A 19,098-nucleotide genomic window follows, 5' to 3' on the forward strand; every position below is an offset into this window, starting at 1 on the left:
ACATGCAAAAATAATTTTCCTTCATATTTTGCATTACTTTGAGATTTCTTGGAACCTAAAAGTGCCTGGGCCTCTGGAACTCGTCATAAATTTAACAGTGACACATTTAGTCTAACTTCCCCTTTTGGAGCCTCCTCAGTTAACAAACATCTTCTAAGTCTTCCTAGAGTGTACACCTTTGAGTTTCAAAATGAACGTTTTCAGTCCCACTAGAACACAGAACAAAGATCCCCTTTTACTTGGATGCGATTGAAAGACATTTCAGTTCTTCCATCAACACTAAGAGTAGCCAACACATGTAGCTAGAGAAATTTTTCCTGTGCCTGTTGGCAGTAGGATAGAGATTCTAATGAATCCACTATCAGTAAACGTACTCTTTTTTTTTTTTTTTTTTTCAGATTGTGGATCATTACATGAAATGTCAGTTGTGCATGTGAATGCACTACTGTTCTTACTCTGAAAAGCATTTTTTTTCTTAAAAAGGAAATTTCTGTCTGCATTTCAGAGCCTAATTTATAAACTGAACCTTCTGTGACAGAAATAAAGTTAAAGCATTAAAACTATATTTTTATGTCATTTGTCATTTTAAGGAAACCGTATACAGAAAAAGATCATATGAGATAAATGCAGAGTCTAATTCCCACCAAAATGGTTGCAGATTTATCCTTTCATATATCCTGGTGCCTACTTTAGCCTTCTTTTTCCAATCTCTGGATCCCCTAGTTCTAGAGGGACACTTTAGCTCAAGGGTGTATGACTTATAATAAACCTGCAGATTGTTCTGTGCATTTCTTAATCTGTTAAAATAAGTTTGTGTATGCAAATGTAGACATTCCACAGCTGATCTGGGGAGATATTAAAATAAAGCTTTTAGGATCATATTCCCTAGGTTTTTTGAACGTGGGGAGAAGGTATTTGCTTCTCATTTGCTTCTGAAGTGTCCTGGTTCCAGTTAAGACAGAGTTAATTTTCCTCCTAGTAGCTGGTAGGGTGCTATGTTTTGGATTAGGATGAGAAGAGCGCTGATAACATGTTGATGTTTTAATCGTTGCAGAGCAGTGTTTACACCAGGCCAAGGACTTTTCAGCTTCTCGCTCTGTCCTGCCAGCGAGCAGGCTAGGGGTGCAGCAGGAGCTGGGAGGGGACAGACCCAGGGCAGCTGACCCAAACTGGCCAAAGGGGTATTCCATACCATCTGACGTCATGCTAAACAATAGATAGGGGTGGCTGGCCGGGGTGGGGGGCCGGCTGCTCGGGAATAGGCTGGGCATCAGTCAGCAGGTGGTGAGCAATTGCATTGTGCATCACTTGTTTCATACACATTATTATTATTAATATTATTATCATTATCACTATTATTGTTGTTGTTATTATTATTTTCCTGTCTTAATAAACTGTCTTTATCTCAACTCACAGGCTTCACTTTCCAGTTTCTCTCCCCCATCCCAGAGAGGGAGGGGGGAGGGTGAGCGAACGGATGTGTTGTGTTTAGTTGCCAGCCGGGTTAAACCACAACATGAAGGTATACATTCTTTTTAATAATCATATTAATATAAAATAAATATCTTCAGTGCTGGAAGATTTAATTGAACAAATAAGCTTGAATAATACTATTGCCATGTTGCTGATGTTTTCAGTTTAGAAAAAAAAAAAAAAGTCATCATTCAGCTGAACTATGTTTGTAGTGAAGAAAAAAATCAGTGAAGATTTTGTTTCCTAGAGATGATACTTCAGCTACTGCTAGCTGAGAAGTAACTCAAAAAAAAAGTATTTCACTTCTTTTAAATGGCTTTTACTTATAAACTAAATATTTCTTTAAAAGCCTGTCAGTGATAATTGTTTCACTTCAGATGCAATGATAAATGACATTGCAAGTGAGTTTCAGGATGTATGGAAACTCTAAAGCTATGGAGTGCTTCCACAATTGTATAACAGTTAAATTAAAATACTTAAGATATTGACATTACATCCAAGGTTAAGTCTGATCAGGCTCTTTATTTTCCTGAAGTATATAAAGTCCAATTTATTTTAATACTAGTCATTTGTATTGTTACCTGACATAATGGGGCCTGAGGTTTAATGGATATAGAGTTATTAGAAGTTTACGTTGATCTTTTGTAGTAACTTAATTTTAATTTTTAAACTTGTTCTGCAGAATGAACAGTCTCCTTGACAGAGAGATGGCAACATTAGAGTAGCTGTATGGAATCTGTGCTTAGTGTATACAATACCGATTTTAGGTAAACAATATTATTATAGTGATTTTACATAATTAAAAAATATATAAATAGATTAGTATAAGTTTCTGGCACATTTCTTAGTTGTTTAAATAACTTTACCTCCTAGAAACAAGTGAAAAATTCACCCAATTTAGCTATTGGTAATGGCAGATATTGCTTCACCATTCTTAAAAAAAAAAAAAAAAAAGGCAAACTGCATGCCACCCTATGCCACCCTATTCATTTACTTTCAATGTATTTACCTGTTTTGGTGACTGTCTAAACTAGATTGCCAATTTAGGCAAGCCTTATAATAAACTATCAAACAACCACTCGTGTTGTGCAAGCTCACTTTATTTAGAGAAATATAGAACTAGAATATAAATCAAAACCTTTGTAAGCTTAAACAAAATTTTGCAATGGTTGGTGTCTAAGAACACCTGCCCTATGCTTTAAACTGCTTGCTCTCTGTTCATACAGATTAATTTTTTCTTTGGTTTGTTTATTAAACAAACTTCAGGAAATCCAACAGCCACGTCAATTTGCTTTGAGCCTGAGAAGAACAGGACAACTCATTTTATTGGGTTCCTAGCTGCCTGTTGAGACTAAAGCTCCTCTGATTCTGGAGGTAGTGGATATGTAATATACATCAGAGATGTTTGCTTTTTCTCACTGGAGAAAGCAAGGCAATCCAAACAAAGTATTATGTGAAGAATGGTGAGTCAGTGTAGTCCAGACTCCTACACAACACAAAAAGGCTGATTTACCAGAGTTATAGGCAATGAATCTGGTACACCTGTTCAGTTCCAGCTTATTTTGTATTTTTGAAAAAATAAAAATAAAAATCAGTCACTTCCTGAGGGCATAGTTGCTTTTTTAAAGTTATCTTTTAGCATTATTTGAATATATGATAGAATCTCCTGTGAGAATGAATGTATTAGTTTGCATAGCTAAATAACAGGCAACAATGTAAAGACCTAGGTTAGAGGGAGCTAGAAAATATATCTAAACACTATACAAATACTGAAGGTCCCGTAGATTCCTTGTTAGTTAACATGATATTGACTCTATATTCCATTTTACTAAATGGAAAAAAGAGGGAAGATGTACACACTTGATCTGTGTTGTAGCTGAAGTTCTTAACCAACTTATAGAGTAATAAGCAGTTGAAAATAATCTACATTTTCACCTTTATTCCAATGCTAAGAAATGCAGTAATCTCTCATGCTATTATATGTCTATGCTCATATATCACTTTAAAAACTAGATATTCTTGGGGGAGAGGAAGATTTTATGCCAAAGAATTTTCTAATGTTGAATTTAAGCTTAAATAAAAAACATTTTCATCTATCATGTTTATGCCCATTGGCTGTAGCACATGAGTGATTATGTCTGATTGTCAATGATTACTGCTTTTAAGACTAAGGGAACTGCTGGCCATTCATGATAAGCAAATAAAATTTTCCAGCATTCTGTTGTGTGCCATAAAGAACTAAAAAGGGTAGCGTGCCCAGAATCAACTTTAAATTATTATTATTATCATTATTTTTCTCCTGGATGTTAATATATATAAAATGTTCTTTTGGTTTAATTCTTTTTTTTTTTTCTTTTTTTTTTTTTTTCATTTCAGGTGCAGTCCTCGTCTCTGTAATGTAATAAGTGCAGAGCACTATGGGAATAGTCTGAATTGAAGAATTACTGCCTAACATAGTTTAAATGAGAAATTCATATTATGTAACCTTGTCTTTCATACTATTCTGAGAAGAGGAGCCAAGGTCTGTTTCAAGCAAAAGAATCAGAATGCCAAAGAGAAACAGAATGCACCACTTCCTTTTCCTTATAATGACAGTTTTATTTCTAAATTGTAAAAAGTAATCTAGTGATCAGAAGGATGTAAAGGAAAGCGTTTCAAATGTCCTGCTGCTGTGTATTACTCAAGACAATCCATCAACAAATTCTGCCTTGTAGCTGGCACAGTTAAACTCCCAATGGATAGGGGCTTATTGAGAAGTGGTACACTGTGCAAGCGGAAAAGGTAGATCGATCTCATCAGGTGAAACGGTAAGTGCTAAATCAGAACATCTATGATATATTAAGAAAACTTCTTGATGTCAGCTGCATTCTTCTGGCAGCTAAACAGGGAGGGACATTTCCAGAAAGGAAGGAAAACCATGGCATGGCCAAGTCCATGAAATGTCAACTAAATTCCAACATATGCGCTATAATCTTATAAATATATACGTTGCCCATCTAAAAAAGCTGAAAGAGTATCCTTACCCGATCATATCGCTAGGGTGGAAAGCTGGCATCAAACTGTACAACAAAGTAATCTTAAAGTTTAAGTCAACTCTAAGGTTTTGTGGTGGTATGTATTGTTGAGGAAACCATTTATACTTGCTTCACCTAAGCAGATTCATTTGTAAGCCAATTAGTCTCCTATTAAAATAGAACCAGTGTACGTCTCAAAGCTTAGCTGCCGGAGTATGTTACAGTGAGGGATGCTCCAGTGCTAAGAATGTGTCAACATCATTGTTTTAAACAGACTTTTTCAAGTTGAAGACAACTACCTACATCTTCAAAAAATAAAATAAAATTAAAATTAAAATTAAATAAAAATAAAACTTTTTTATCTTTTTTTTTTTTTTTTTAAACAGGGCAGGTTTTCAAAATCCTTTCATACCAGTATTCTACCTTTATAGTTAAGAACATGAAAATTTGAACATCTAATGACTGATTAAGTGAAACACAGCTGCACATTCAATTCCGTGGCAGGTCTGCGCTTATAAGAAGGAGGAGAAAGGAAACAGAAATGAAGGTCCAAGACAACCACAATTACAAGCTTTTCAGAAAAAAGATCCAGGTGCTCTTTTTGGAAAGCAAAAACACAGGCACCTATCTGCAAGAGAGATCTAAGCCTCTGAGACCGAAGTGCCCAGAGACATATCCTGGTGTCTTGAATTCAGCTGTGGGACAGATGTAAGGTTTTATTTGTGATTGTGATGCCTGAATGAAACAAAGGCTATGAAGAAGAATTTTTGAATCCCTCTGTAACTTAAGTGGATGAATGGATCTTTTTGCTCTAAGCATTAGGCTTTTGGGTAAAAGAGACGCCTACCTATATGTGAAATCAGAACCAGAAAACAAGTTCTGGAAATATACTAAAATAATCATTAGAGATAACCTAAACATGAAAATACATAATCTGTAAATTTTCTTGACATATGCAAAAAACAATTGATTTCTATTATACACTTGGTGGCTTTGAATTACTGGTTAAAGTTTAGGCATCTAAAGAATTTAGGTGTCTCCAGAGATAGCTGGATATAGCACTTGAAGTGCTTTTAGGGAGTTTATATTTTACATGCGAACATCTGAAATGGTATCTAAATATTTAAGCCCTGGTGAGGAGCTTGTCCCTGGTAATTTATAGTTACAGTTTAAGTTGTTATAACATTTAGCAGATACATATGCACATTAATAAACGTCTTCAATCCAAATGCTCCAATAAGCCATCTCAATTCCTACAAAGAGCTGAATAGGCAGCCTTAATGACTGGCACTTAGCTCCCAGTTAATCAGGTTCTCATCATGTAGTAGTACCAACTAGTCATTAAGGCTCTACTATTACAGGAGGGTTATTTAAATAATGCCATCAGCAGATGCTTATGATTGAAAATTTTATCAAATTAATACAATGAAAGAAAAAAAAAGCACACAAATTTAATTGATAAAGTTGAAAGCTAAGGTCTTGCTCTTTGTATTTTACAGCATTTTAAATCAGAAAACAGAACGATACAAAAACAACATGTTATATTAAAAATGGATTAAAAACTGCATGTCTCAGAATGCTATTCTGGAGAACCATCTAGCTGTACAACTTTACTGGAGCCCCATGGGGATCTATTCTTGATTGTACAGTACTTAATATTTGCCAGTGATGTGGACGACATAAAATCATTACTGATAAAGTTTGCTGTTGACAAAGATTGAGGGAGTGGTAAATAATGAAGAATGCAGTTCACTAATGTAGAAAGCTGGATCATCTTGTAAATTGGGCACAATCCATATGTTTCTGTCTGGCTAAGTGTAAGGTCATACACCTGGGAGTAAAGAATGCAGGCTGAGCTTCTAAGATGAAACCCAGGAAAGACTGAGCCTGAGAGAGATCATAGTGGGGATTCAGCTGAACGTGAGCTTCCTCAGTAATGCTTTGTTTTGTAGGGATTACATACAGAAAGCTGAACACTGAGTAGTATCATAGAATCAAAGAATGGTTTGGATTGGAAAAAACCTTAAAGACAATCTAATGCCAACCCCCCTGCCATGGGCAGGGGCATCTCCCACTAGATCAGGTTGCTCAAAGCCCCATCCGGCCTGGCCTTGAACACTTCCAGGGATGGGGCATCCACAGCTTCTCTGGGCAACCTGTGCCAGTGCCTCACCACCATCATAGTGAAGGATTTCTTCTTATATCTAATCTAAATCTCCCCTCTTTTAGTTTAAACCTGTTCCCCCTTTGCTCCATTACTATGTTCTTGTGTAAAAAGTCACTATCTTTTGTATAAGCCCTGTTTAAGTACTGAAAGGCTACAATGAGGTCTCCTTGGAGCCTTCTCTTCTCCAGGCTGAACATCCACAGCTCTCTCACCCTTTCTTCATAGGAGAGGTGCTCCAGCCCTCTGATCTTCGTGGCCCTCCTCTGCACCAGCTCTAACAGATCAACATCCTCCTTGTGCTGGGGGCCCAAGACCTGGATGCAGTACTCCAAGTGAGGCCTCACAAAGGCAGAACAGAGGGGGACAATCACCTCCCTTGACCTGCTGGTCACTCCTCTGTTGATGCAGCCCAGGACACAGTTGGCCTTCTGGGTGGCAGGCATGCACTGCTGGCTCATGTCAAGCTGTTTGTCCACCAGAACCCCTGAGTCCTTCTCTGCAGGACTGCTCTCAGTGAGTTCTTCACCCAGTCTGTACTCATGTCTGGGATTACCCTCACCCAGGTTCAGCACCTTGCACTTAGACTTGTTGAACCTCATTAGGTTCACATGGGCCCACTTCTCAAGCTTGTCTATCCGAGCCTGTCCTTTGGATGGCATCCCTTACTTTTATTGTATCAACTGCACCACTCTAAACAGTACTGGTTCCAAGACAACCCCTGAGGGACAACAGTCATCACCAGCCTCCACCTGGACATAGAGCCATTGACTGCAACTCTCTGACTGCAGCCATCCAGCCAATTCTTTATCCTCTGAATGGTCTACCCTTCAAATCCATCTTTCTCCAATTTAGAGACAAAGACATCACGTGGGACCATGTCAAAGGCCTTACAGAAGTTCAGATAGATGACACGAGTTGGTTTTCCCTTGTTGAGTGATGCAGTCACTCCATCATAGAAAGCCAGCAGATTGGTCAGGCACAATTTACCCTTAGTGAAGTCACACTGGCTTTCTCAGATCACTACCTTGTCTTGTATGTGACTTGAAATTGCTTCCAGGAGGATCTGTTCCATGATCTTTCCAGGCACAGAGGTGAGGCTCACCAGTCTGTAGTTCCCTGTGTCTTCATTCCTACCCTTTAAAAATGGGAACGATATTTTCCTTTTTGCAGCCACCAGGGACTTTGCCCTACTACCATGACTTTTCAAATATGATGAAGAGAGGCTTGGCAACTCTGTCAACCAGTTCCCTCAGGACTCCAGGATGCATGTCACTGGATCCCATAGACTTGTACCTGTTCAGTTTCATCAGGTGGTCTCAAACCTGCTTTTCACTTACAGTGGGAGGGAGGGACTTTGCTCCCCCAGCCCCTGCCCAGTGGTTCAGGTACTTGAGGAAGCCAGACTGCCAGTGAAGACTGGTAGGAAGCATGTGATACCTCTACTAGTGCCCATGACTGCTGCTGCTGAGGTGGAACATATGCCCTTCTCTGATGCTTGCATTTTGAAAAGGAATATTGATAAATAACATTTTGAGAAGAAACAAGAAAACAATTAAAATATAAAAGAACACTGATGCATAGGATATTCAAGGATAAGGCAGCTCATAGATCATTATCTCTTACATTCTCTTCCTCAGGCAACTTTGTTTTTACAGTAATCTTTGAATTACAGCAACTTCCTTTAAATCTTTCTTTCTTTTACATCTAGACTCTTTACAGCTCCCCCCCCTCCCCCCAGCTTTATTTCAGTAGCCCTGTAGTTACTTTCCCAGATTACCTGTTATTCAAGCATAGCTTTTCTGACGGCCATATAACAGACCTTTCCCAGTAGTGAGACATGACTTCTAATGTGTAGTTCCACATAAACTCCCACTGTCAGAGGGCATGTTTTGCCAACTTACTTTCCTGTCTCTCACCTAAAGGTAGAGTAACCTGCAAAACTGTCATTTGGGATCTGACATGAAAAGCAGATATAAAATTAAGAAAAGATGAGTTATGACCCAAAAACCAGGATACAAGGTTCAGTACACTGGGTTACAGTAGTGTGCTTTAATGATGGATTGTCAGTATAGGGTTTGTTCCCGCCCCCCGGCAAATTTTTCGGTTCCCAGTGTTGTCAATAAAGTGAGCCAGAATAGTTACCTTCTGAAAAATGAAACAGAGAAGATCACAGAGTAGGTTCAAAATATCTCCATTAACTTCATGGGGAACATGAATCTCATTTCACTTGTATATATTGAAGCCAAAGCACAAAACCCTAAGTGAACTGTCACACAGTGGGTTTGACCCCAAAATTGTTACAAGTAATTAACAGATGGAAAAAAATACCAACATTTTTACTGAATACTTTTGCTATAAATATTCAAGTGTCTGAACACTGGATGAAATGTGAAGTCATGCATGGTCAAACAAAATGTAACAAATTCTTGAGAAAGGGTCTGCAGCAAATTATTATTCTTGGCCTGAGTTTCATCTCTTATGCCGCGATTGTACCTCAGGAGAGAAAAACTAGGCTCATAGGTTTTACTACCAACACAATAATTACCATTTAATACAGTTAATATTTTCCCATCCAGATTCATTTTTTTATGTCTACCAAAACCCTTTCAATCTCTCCAATACCCACAAAAGAATACAGAGAATAATAACATTAAAAATCAGTAACACCTGTATATTGTACTGCACCAGGGGACTAGAAATAAGAGCATCTACCTAAGAAAAGGCAGAGAGCAGAGACAGAGCTCCACCCTTACACAGAGACTTCCAGTGAAAGAAGAAAGCTGGGAGCTCTGCCTTGCAACAGTTCACTTATCCTGTACTGAGTACATGATGTTGGTCTTTACACTTCTCACCCTTAAAGTAGAGTTGCTTGCTGTTTACTAGTCTTGGATTGTCACTTTCTATATGTTCACCTGTCACTGTTATTTTATTTAATTTTAACCCTGAACTTCATCCAGTTATCCTTCATACATTTATTGATTTTATTGTAATAGTTGTAGAAGAGCTCTGATATGTAGGAATTTCTGTCTTAATCTATTTCAGAGAATAAAACAGTCTCATCATTTCCTAACAGATAAATTTTCATTTTCCAGATCCCATGCATGTTTTCTGGTTCCATCTTCCTGAATGTCTTCTCAAGTTGATTTGTTTATCCTCTGTTAGAGCAGCAGCTGGTAAATTTTGGAAGAGAGAACTGTAATTAAGGACAGAGTCAGAGAAAAAGATTCAAAACAAAAAATGACCACATCCCTCCTTCAGCAGTTTTGTGATGAGAAAATGATGACTTTGAAAATGAAAATAACCTGGATTAGTTCCAATTTTGGTACACAAATCTACCTACTAAGACATTTAAGCAGTGAATAGAGCATCCTGTTACATTTGGCTTTGTCAAATGCTCAAGTAAGGCCATTGTATATGAAAAACAAATCTTGTTCTGCTTACACATTGGGGATGCCACCTTTTGAGTTTTCAAAACAAACCCATGGTAACAGAATGTTTCCTCCAGATGGCAAAAATGTCTTTAATTCTGTGTCACAAATAAATTACAGTACTTTAACCATGTTTGTAGCTAAAAAAAGTTGTTCCTCTTCCAGAACTGCCGGATGGAAGGAGCTGTATTTTTTATATCCATGGATGAAAATTTGGACTCAAACTCAGTAGCCTCCTGTCATTGACTTGAGTGGAGTGAGAACTTCAGAAGTTATACTACAAAGGAAGGGTTATAATATGTGAAGTTAGTACAGAATGTGATGTTAGTACAAAAAGAACTCAGAGCTTCCTTTTACAGGAGAAATAAAGTTCACAATATAATCAATTAACCTGAAACTGATGAGAGCTGCTGTGCCCCAAAGTTGGAAATACAGATTTTGCCTTTGGGTCAAAGGTAGCAGACACACATAAACATTTCTTAAAGTCTCTTAAACCATAAACATGGAAAAAATGCAATCTTTGTGACTGCTGACAAACTAAGTCTGCATGTATAGGAGAAACTGGCTCAGCTACTGATTCCATAGTTGTGAAAATGTGCAGGTAGGAATGAACTCCCTAGTCCTCCCATAAGCAATTGGCATCTTGAAAGTGGAGACTGATAAAATGAGTATTTGTCAGATGGAGGAATAGGTAAGTTTGTTTTGGCAAAAATCAGATAGAATTGCATTTTCATATCTGTAGACACTGTACAGAGTGAGATTTGCAGCATCAGATATGTAGAACAGGAAGATGACAAACACAGTCAGAGGGAAACCTGATAAAAAGGGCTGTAGCTCTCTCTCCCACCTTCCCAGACCTGAGTATATATGTAAGACCAAAACTTCCTTATAGACCTGGTCATTGCGCTAACAGTTCCTCTTTTCTGTTGTCAGGGCAGTAGATGTAGAAGTAGCTGACCTAGGATTCAAGCTTTTATTAGTATGGCTATGTCCAATCCAGGCTTTTCACTTCCAAGGATAGTGCCCTAAACAACTGACAACACACTTTACGCCTTCTCTTCAGACAGTACACCATTGATTAGAAAGTCCTGTGGGAAGTCACAGAGGACATCCAAGAGATAAACTATGATTTTAATGGTGAGGAAAACATTCCTAAAGGAGAGGAAGACATTGCGTTGCAAGGCATTTTCTGAATTTAAATTGCTGCCTTTAGTATATCTCAATGTGTGTCTCCTACTAAAGGAGAAACAGCCCTTGTTCTCTTTCAGTGTTACATCCCTGTAAGTTTAGCAGTCACTTGTATACTGCACTTCTTGCCTATTTCCTTACAATATTTTTAGCTGTAGTTATTATAGCTGTACATTATATGCTGCCCCATATATCAAAATAAATGAGAAAATGAAAAGGAAAATTGCACTTATTTGTAGAAGAAAGATTTTTTTTTCTTTTTGTGTTCAGGAAGCAGAGTATACCACTTGGTGTGTGAAGGGTGGTTACAAATAGCAATATGTACACATACTCAAACCTTCCCCCTCACAGTTGCACTTCACCCACACACTCTGGCTGCTCAGTAAGTAATTGTATTTCATTAAATTCAGCTTCAACTGCTTCACTAAATCCTGATGTTCTTCCTCAGACGAAACTCCTCTTTATTTGATTGTAATTAAGCTTTTCTAAGATCATGAGAATCTGCGCTTGTTTATTTATTATTTAGTAGTGTAATGGGTATAACAACTTCTGCAAGTGCAGAAAAATACCACAGCTAACTGGATGGGGAATTTTCAAAGCCCATAATATAAGTGCTACTGTGTATGTTTATAATTTGTTGTGAGATTGTTTAGAAGGTCTGTGAGCCCTTTAGCAGTCAAATACTGCAGTGATGATTGCCTATTAAAGGTGCAAACAAATTCTGTTTTCAACATCAGGCTAGGTTTCCAGCACAAATGAAGAAAAATGAACAAATTGTGACTGAAACACACACAGGTCCAGAAACAGATTTAGGTGTGAGAGCATGACATGCTACTACTACACAAAATATTTATGTGTCAGGCACCTAGTGTAATTCATTAACTGAACCTAAGCATGTAAGTTCTTGAAATTTAGTAAGTGCTTGTATGTTCTTGTAAGTTCTAGTGTGGCTAATAACAGGGTTTCACAGCAGCCAACACACTGAGCAAGGTGACATCTAAACCGGCCTGTAGGAAATAATGCTGCAAAACTGCAGTCCAAATGTAGCAAAACTCAATATGACACATACAAGAAAAGGTGATTTTATTGTTAAACAAAAGTTATGTCATTCATTCACACACAGTCTTACCCACATACTCAAAAGCACTAAAACCTATGTGTCCACGTAGTCCACCTCACGTGCAGCCTCCAAGGTATTTGGACTTTGTACTTGGGTGGTCTAGGCAGGATTCTTTGCAATGACAGAGGAAAAACGATGCTGTACTCTCACATCTCCTGAGATTCTCTTGTGCTGTTTTTGGATACTCTTTTAGTGTCCTTTGGGAGCTGATAGCCTTTTCATTCTTTCACATCCGTATGAGCAATGAGAATTTGCTCAATGTCCTAGGTCTGTTAGCCTCGTTGTCCTATGCAGTTACAAATAAATATGACGGGGTTCTAATGGACAGTTAATCTGGCTGAAATGAGCATATGACACTCTTACAGCCAATCTTCTGGTTGGTGTTTGCTCCTTTGGGTGTTTCTGTCTTGTTTTTACCCTGCTGGGCAGCTGAACTTTACCACAAACACTCTCTCACTCCCTTTCTGCAAAGGAAAAAGGGGAGAAAATACAATGGGAAGGGCTCAAGGGTTGAGATAAGGACAGGGAGATCACTCACCAATTATCATCACAAATAGAAACTCAGCGTAGGGAGATTAATGTAACTTATTACCTATCACTAGCAGACTAGAACAGTGAGAAAACAAAAGCAAACTAAAAACACCTTCCTCCCCGTTCACTCTCTTCAACCTTCTCCCCCTGAGCAGTGCAGGGGAGCGGGGAATGGAGTCCCTGCCACGGGATGGCATCCTTCCCAAATTGAACCTGCAGGGGCTGCCCACAGGCAGCAGCTCTTCAAGAACTGCTCCAATATGGGTCCTTACCACGGGGGGTCCATCCCCCAGGAGCAAACTGCTCCAACCTAGGTCCCACACAGGCAGCAGCTCCCTCCAGGCCCCCTGCTCCTGCGTGGGCTCCTCTCCACGGGCTGCAGCTCCGGCCCGGGGCCTGCTCCTGCGGGGGCTCTCCATGGGCCGCAGCCTCCTCCAGGCCACATCCACCTGCTCCACCGGGGGCTCCTCCACGGGCTGCAGCGTGGAGATCAGCAGTTTGTTTTTTTCCTTTCCCTTTTCTTAAATCTGATCTCTCAGAGGCCCAACAAATATTGCTCCCTGGCTCGTCTCTGGCCAGTAGAAGGTCCTTTTTGGAGCCGGTTGGAGCTGGCTCTGATCTGACACGGGGCAGCTGCTGGGCTCTGCTCATAGAGGCTACCCCCACAGCCCCTCTGCTACCAAACCCTTGCATGTAAACCCAGTACGGCTTCATATATTACTACTCTGACTGGAGTGTGTGCGTAGTGTGCAGGCAGATTTGTATGGCCTTGGAGACAGACTGGACACTAGAGAGACCACTGAATTTTCTGATTGGTAACTGGAGGGACTAGGAGGTCCAAGCCAGCTACTGGGCTGGCCATCGGGTCCATGATTTTACTGTGGAACCCATTTGAATGTGTGCATGTCAGTGCATGCCGCAACTGGAGATATGAAAGTCCCAGAACAAGTTATTGGATAGAGTGAGAATCTAGTATCAGTTACTGGATTCATCTACAGTGTGTGTGTGTCTGGCCATGTGGATATGCATATGGTATACATGTGTTTGCATACCTGTCAGGATGACATGCTCAGCCTTGTTACTGGTTGGACCTGTGGATATGGAGCTGCAGCCACCTAACCTCTATCAGGCTGCTGGATTCAGCAGTTCCTATCAGAGACTAGTTACTTTCCTGTTGCTTTCATCGCCCATTCTTCCTGCCAGTGATACCAGTGAGATTTCTATGTGCAAAATGAATATGACAGATGTTGCTTTTTTAGTTTCTTCAGTTATCCAATATATGGCACCCTAAAGAAACCCCATTTTTTAGGAAATGCAGAGTACCTGCCATATAAAATTTCTAACCCTTTAAGCACTCTTTAGCTGGACAGATGAACATTGTGGCATACAAAATGACTAATTGTGTTTTAAAATGTTCAACAATATTTATATAGTGCAATAAGATGGCAAAACAGTTTCCAGGGAAGTGAAAAATGGTTTCTGCCTTGAGGAGTTTATAGTCTAAACTTAGATCTGACAAGGTGAGTGATTGCAAACAAAAGAGCATGAGGGTTACAATAATAGGAAAGTTGCATTTGGCATGTGTTTCCTCTCCTATTTACACTTGTTCCTGTCTATGGGAGCAGTTTATAATTACTTAATTGGAGTGAACATAAAGTTGCTCTGTGGTGAAATGGTCACATCGTAAAAGTGTAAGGGAATGAGAGGATCTGAAGGCAATGGGAAGAAACACAGGACAAAAGGAAGGTAAAAAGAATACAATAAATGAATGGGTGGAGAAAGTCATGAAGAGCAAGGTAGAGAGAAAGGAGAAGGAGAAACAAATAGGGTGGCAACACAGATTATGTGCTACAGGGAGTCAGCAAGACTAGATGAATAATAGCAAAACATCCATTACACATCCAAGACACAGACATTGAAAATATCAATATGTTATGTAACTGGAGGTATCTGGGATGAACTCTCTAGTATGGTTGTAGTATAAGCCATAGTTGAGTGTCAGCAGCCCCTTATTATCATTGCTGGAGAACAACCTACAGAGGAAGCCATAGCTTTCTGTTTGCACATACATTTCTGAGCACACGCTTCCAATATACATATATTTCTTATTTATAATTCAATACATTTATTTCTGTACTAGTATACTCTGTACATTATACACAAAACAAGAAAGTCAAAAAGGATGAGGTAAGGATGAAATAAACATTATTTTTATTATTTTATTTATTAATGGCACAAAAATATTTTCTTTCCACAACCCTCTGGAATCTCTTTCACACATCCTGGGTTGTGTGCACCCCACTTTGGAGACTGATGCTCTGAGGTAACCCTTAACAGGTTGCAAATATATGGCAGTAATATGTATTTCTGGGCTAAAATTAATCTGCAGTTCAAACAGATATTTTCTCTCCTGGAAGATTTCTTTAGTACTGCCACTAGAAGAGAGAAAGCCAGTAGAATAGTGAAATTGGTCTATAAGATGAAAAATGCTAGTTCAGTGGGCTCCATTTCCTGGAGAAACTCCCTCATGAATTGAAATGTATGTCTACAGCAAGAAGTGAGGGTTCTGAGATAAGAAAGACATTGAAAACTGTACCGAGTAAAATAGGACAAGCTTTTTGCTAAATCCAGGTTGGAGCTAAACATTCGATCTCTACAAATAGTTAGATTCATAACATGAACTGGCCTTTCCTGGTAGTAATTCATGACTCTATTCTGCTCTAGCTTCCTATGATTTACAGTCAAGAAGAATCCACTGACTGTGGAAATAATGGTATACATTTTGTAATGTAAGCTTTCCAAGTCAGAAAAAATGCCACAATCTTAGCTAGCTCAGAGACATATATAGTTCTTTATTGATACTTGAAGCATATGCATAACTGATATATGATAATAGGGAAATGTATTTGTATAAACATTTATGTACTGGTTATATGCTAAGAAAATTTGTTTTTAAACAGTCTAGACAGAAATGTGAAAAACCATAATGAGAAAGATTTTAACATGGCAAAAAGAGTCTGCAAAGTCTCAGGACATAGATTATCTGCCAAATAAAATCTGACATATATTGTCTATATGGACAGTATCCAAAATTACAGTTAATGAACAAAACCACTGACAACCAGAAGTTAAAATCAGGCTTGAACAATATGCTTTGTTTAGATTAAAAGATATTATTGAACTCCATACGCAACACAGCATATTGTGAAAAATGCTTTCTATCCTTTATAGGGCAACACTTAAACTGCAACAGATCAAAGAGAGAGCATAGCCTTTAACATGTAGAAGATTAACATTTCGTTCTTTCTGCAAGGTATTTCCTAGATGACACTGTGTTCCTGTAAAAGTAAAATAAAAGACAACTGAAGCACACTGGACCAGTGGAAAAAATACTACTTCAAGAGTAGATCTGCTGATAGGAGTATAGACTGATTAGAATTTATTAAAATAAAATTTAAAATATAGTCAGATTATTTTGAAAAGCCAAGTTATTTCAATTGAAATTTCAGTTTAAATATGAAATTATTATGTAAAAATGTGTGGCCTGGAAAGAGTTAGACTGGAAAAACGAAACAGTGATGACTAGGATCCAAGGTTATGAAAAATCATTTTCTTGATTTCAATCACTGGCATTAAACCAGGAGTAAAATCGTCCTGTTCCAATAAATGCCAGATCCCATAGACCTCAATAAGAACAAGATGAATCCTACATACTTTGTTCTTTTGAGCTGTTATGCACTAGTTCACAGCCATATAAACTGGAATAGATGTGTTTTTGCTACATTGCCTTTTAATATTTTTTCTAACAAACTATGTGCAACACTAGGAAAATTTAATTAGTTGTAGTTTTTATTACATTTTAAAAATGGACAATATATAAATATTTTAATTCACGTGATAGACCTTTTGGTGTTCTCTAAAAACTTGTGATCAAAAGGAAAACATCGATATTTAATCTCATGATATTTGGGAGTGATATGTTACTGTAGCTCCTTCTTAACAGATTTTCTAAATTAGTCTATTCTACAACAGGATGTGAACATTTCCTGCTTTCCTCCTTCATTAATGACAGATAATTATTGCAGAAAAAAATATGCTAATCAGCAAGATATATTTTAATACACTAGACTACAAACTTTATTATTCTTCATGATGCAGTATGTAATCCAAAAATTCCTAGGCCACTGTATGAGAAAGAACAATTACCTTTCCCCCATGGGCATTTTTCTGCTTGTTCGTATAAGAATAAAAGAACAGCTGTACTGGTACAAAACAGTCCCTCTAGCCATTGCAAAGGATTCATAAAAAGTACAAGGAGGATGTAATCATATAACAATATTTCTGTGGTAAATCCTCCAAAACCTTAGCAATCAGAAAGAAGCTCAGGGAGTTGCAGAGCCAAGGTGGGTTTTATGTTTTGTATTTGTTGTTTGTTTTTGGTTTTGTTTTTCTGTGAGCATTCTTCCTTATTCTAAGACTTCCTTGGAATTTCTAAAAAGTGTCTCACTGATGCAAATTTCAGAAAAAAATAATCTCAGCAATAGAAGAAGAGGGCAAGTAGCTCTAGAGAACCAAATGGGATCTGTATTGGGAAGATTAGTAAAGGGCTTATGGCTGATCTCTGGCACTGAAACCAGCTGGCAGAGACATAGTCTATTATTACATAGCATTAAACTCTCCTACCATTCAAAACAGGGTGCATGAAATTATCTATTATGAATGGATTCTGGCCTATGAAAATCTGACAGTGTTTTAGCTCAAATCAAACTCATGCTAAGGACCATGCTAGCTAGCGATTTAAAAACTATGTAAACAGTTTAACAGCTGATGAAGCTTCAGCACCCAATTCTTCCCTGACACTATCTAATTAACTATGAAAGGTAAAACCGCTGTGTTTCTTCTGGTGCTTTAAGTTCTGTAGGACTGTGCTAGACTAGAATTAAATAATCTTTTTAGCACGTCAGTTACTATTAGTAAGAAACTTGTAATCTTAGGGTGGGAGGAAAGTCTCCAAATATATTAGAAAGTGTCTTTATTTTAGGAAAAACTTTGCTGTCTCCATTAGTAGTAGCTTGTGCATACTGAAAAGATGATAGCATCGTACTGAACGTTAAGAAAAATATAATTGCACATTAAGATCCATAGAACGACACCAAAGAAAAACTGGTCAGCCATTCAAACGTGGATATATTTATTCATATCAGGATCTGCAGAGATGTCAGAGAGTTTTTGTGACCAGTGGTATGGAACGGGGTTGATCCATCCTTGTGAATAAAACTGATCTCTCTGTCTTGACTAAAGGAGATTACAGACTACTAAAAACATCCCAATTGCTTACGTTAGCAATTCTTCTCCATTTGCTCTTGTTGTGTAGAAGACAAGGATCTCACCCTGATTTTATTGAACACAATTTTTTCCATCTCACCACTAAAGACATATTTAGGGAAAACAGTACAATCAGGACACATTCATTGTTCTAAAATAGGCAAGGAGGCCTGCAAACTGATGAGCTTAATGTAAACTTCCTGACCAATTAGAAAATACAGATTAAAAACTGGAAACTTACTATTACATTTTCAGACCGCAGCACATGCATTATATCGTACAAAACAAAGAATAGCAATGAAGTAGTTTCAAAAGGTTTTCCCTGTGATTTTGTTTGTTTGTTTGCCAGTTAAAATGACAAAGTTGCTACATTCCAGGTTGCCAGGGCACTGCAGATGACTATGGTGTTTCTGTATACTACGGCACTGCTAACTTTGAAATCTAATAGTCTATAAATAGAATAGACAGACAATCCTACCTCCAGTTTCTTGGGACGTTTAGTGAATTCCGTTCACAGTCTAGCGTGCCTGGTTGCATCCCAATGCAGCTCTTTGCAAGATCAAGCCTGTATCAGGCATAGTCTTGAAGTCAATGAAGCTTCAAATCAATATATGGATTTTCTGAGGTGAAACCCCTTAAATGATTTGTACATAATATTGTGTATAACTTCGAATACACAGTTGCAAATAATCTTGCACAAAAAATTGCTTTTCAGTGTCTTGCTGACTGGTTATATTTCATCAAAATCATAATGCATTTAAATTGATATAAGTATGGGAAACAGTGGAAAGTTTTTGGAATATTCTAGTTTTGTTAAGGTATGCCAAAAAGCAGAAAACCATGTAACGCATT

General features: G+C 38.1%; 1 long non-coding RNA gene across 2 annotated transcripts; it reads left to right on the top strand.

Annotated features, from left to right (window-relative positions):
- Positions 1–1,244: 1,244 nt before the first annotated feature.
- LOC310893521 lies at positions 1,245–10,156 on the top strand. 2 transcript variants are annotated; one of them, XR_014579053.1, is made up of 4 exons: positions 1,245–1,522; positions 2,156–2,240; positions 3,850–4,280; positions 4,874–10,156. It is a non-coding gene; the product is annotated as an uncharacterized lncRNA (long non-coding RNA). The 2 variants fall into 2 exon arrangements; XR_014579054.1 differs by lacking the exon at positions 2,156–2,240.
- The last annotated feature ends 8,942 nt before the right edge of the window (positions 10,157–19,098 follow it).

Source organism: Anser anser, assembly GCF_964211835.1.
Source record: "Anser anser genome assembly, chromosome: 2".
Taxonomy (NCBI): domain Eukaryota; kingdom Metazoa; phylum Chordata; class Aves; order Anseriformes; family Anatidae; genus Anser; species Anser anser.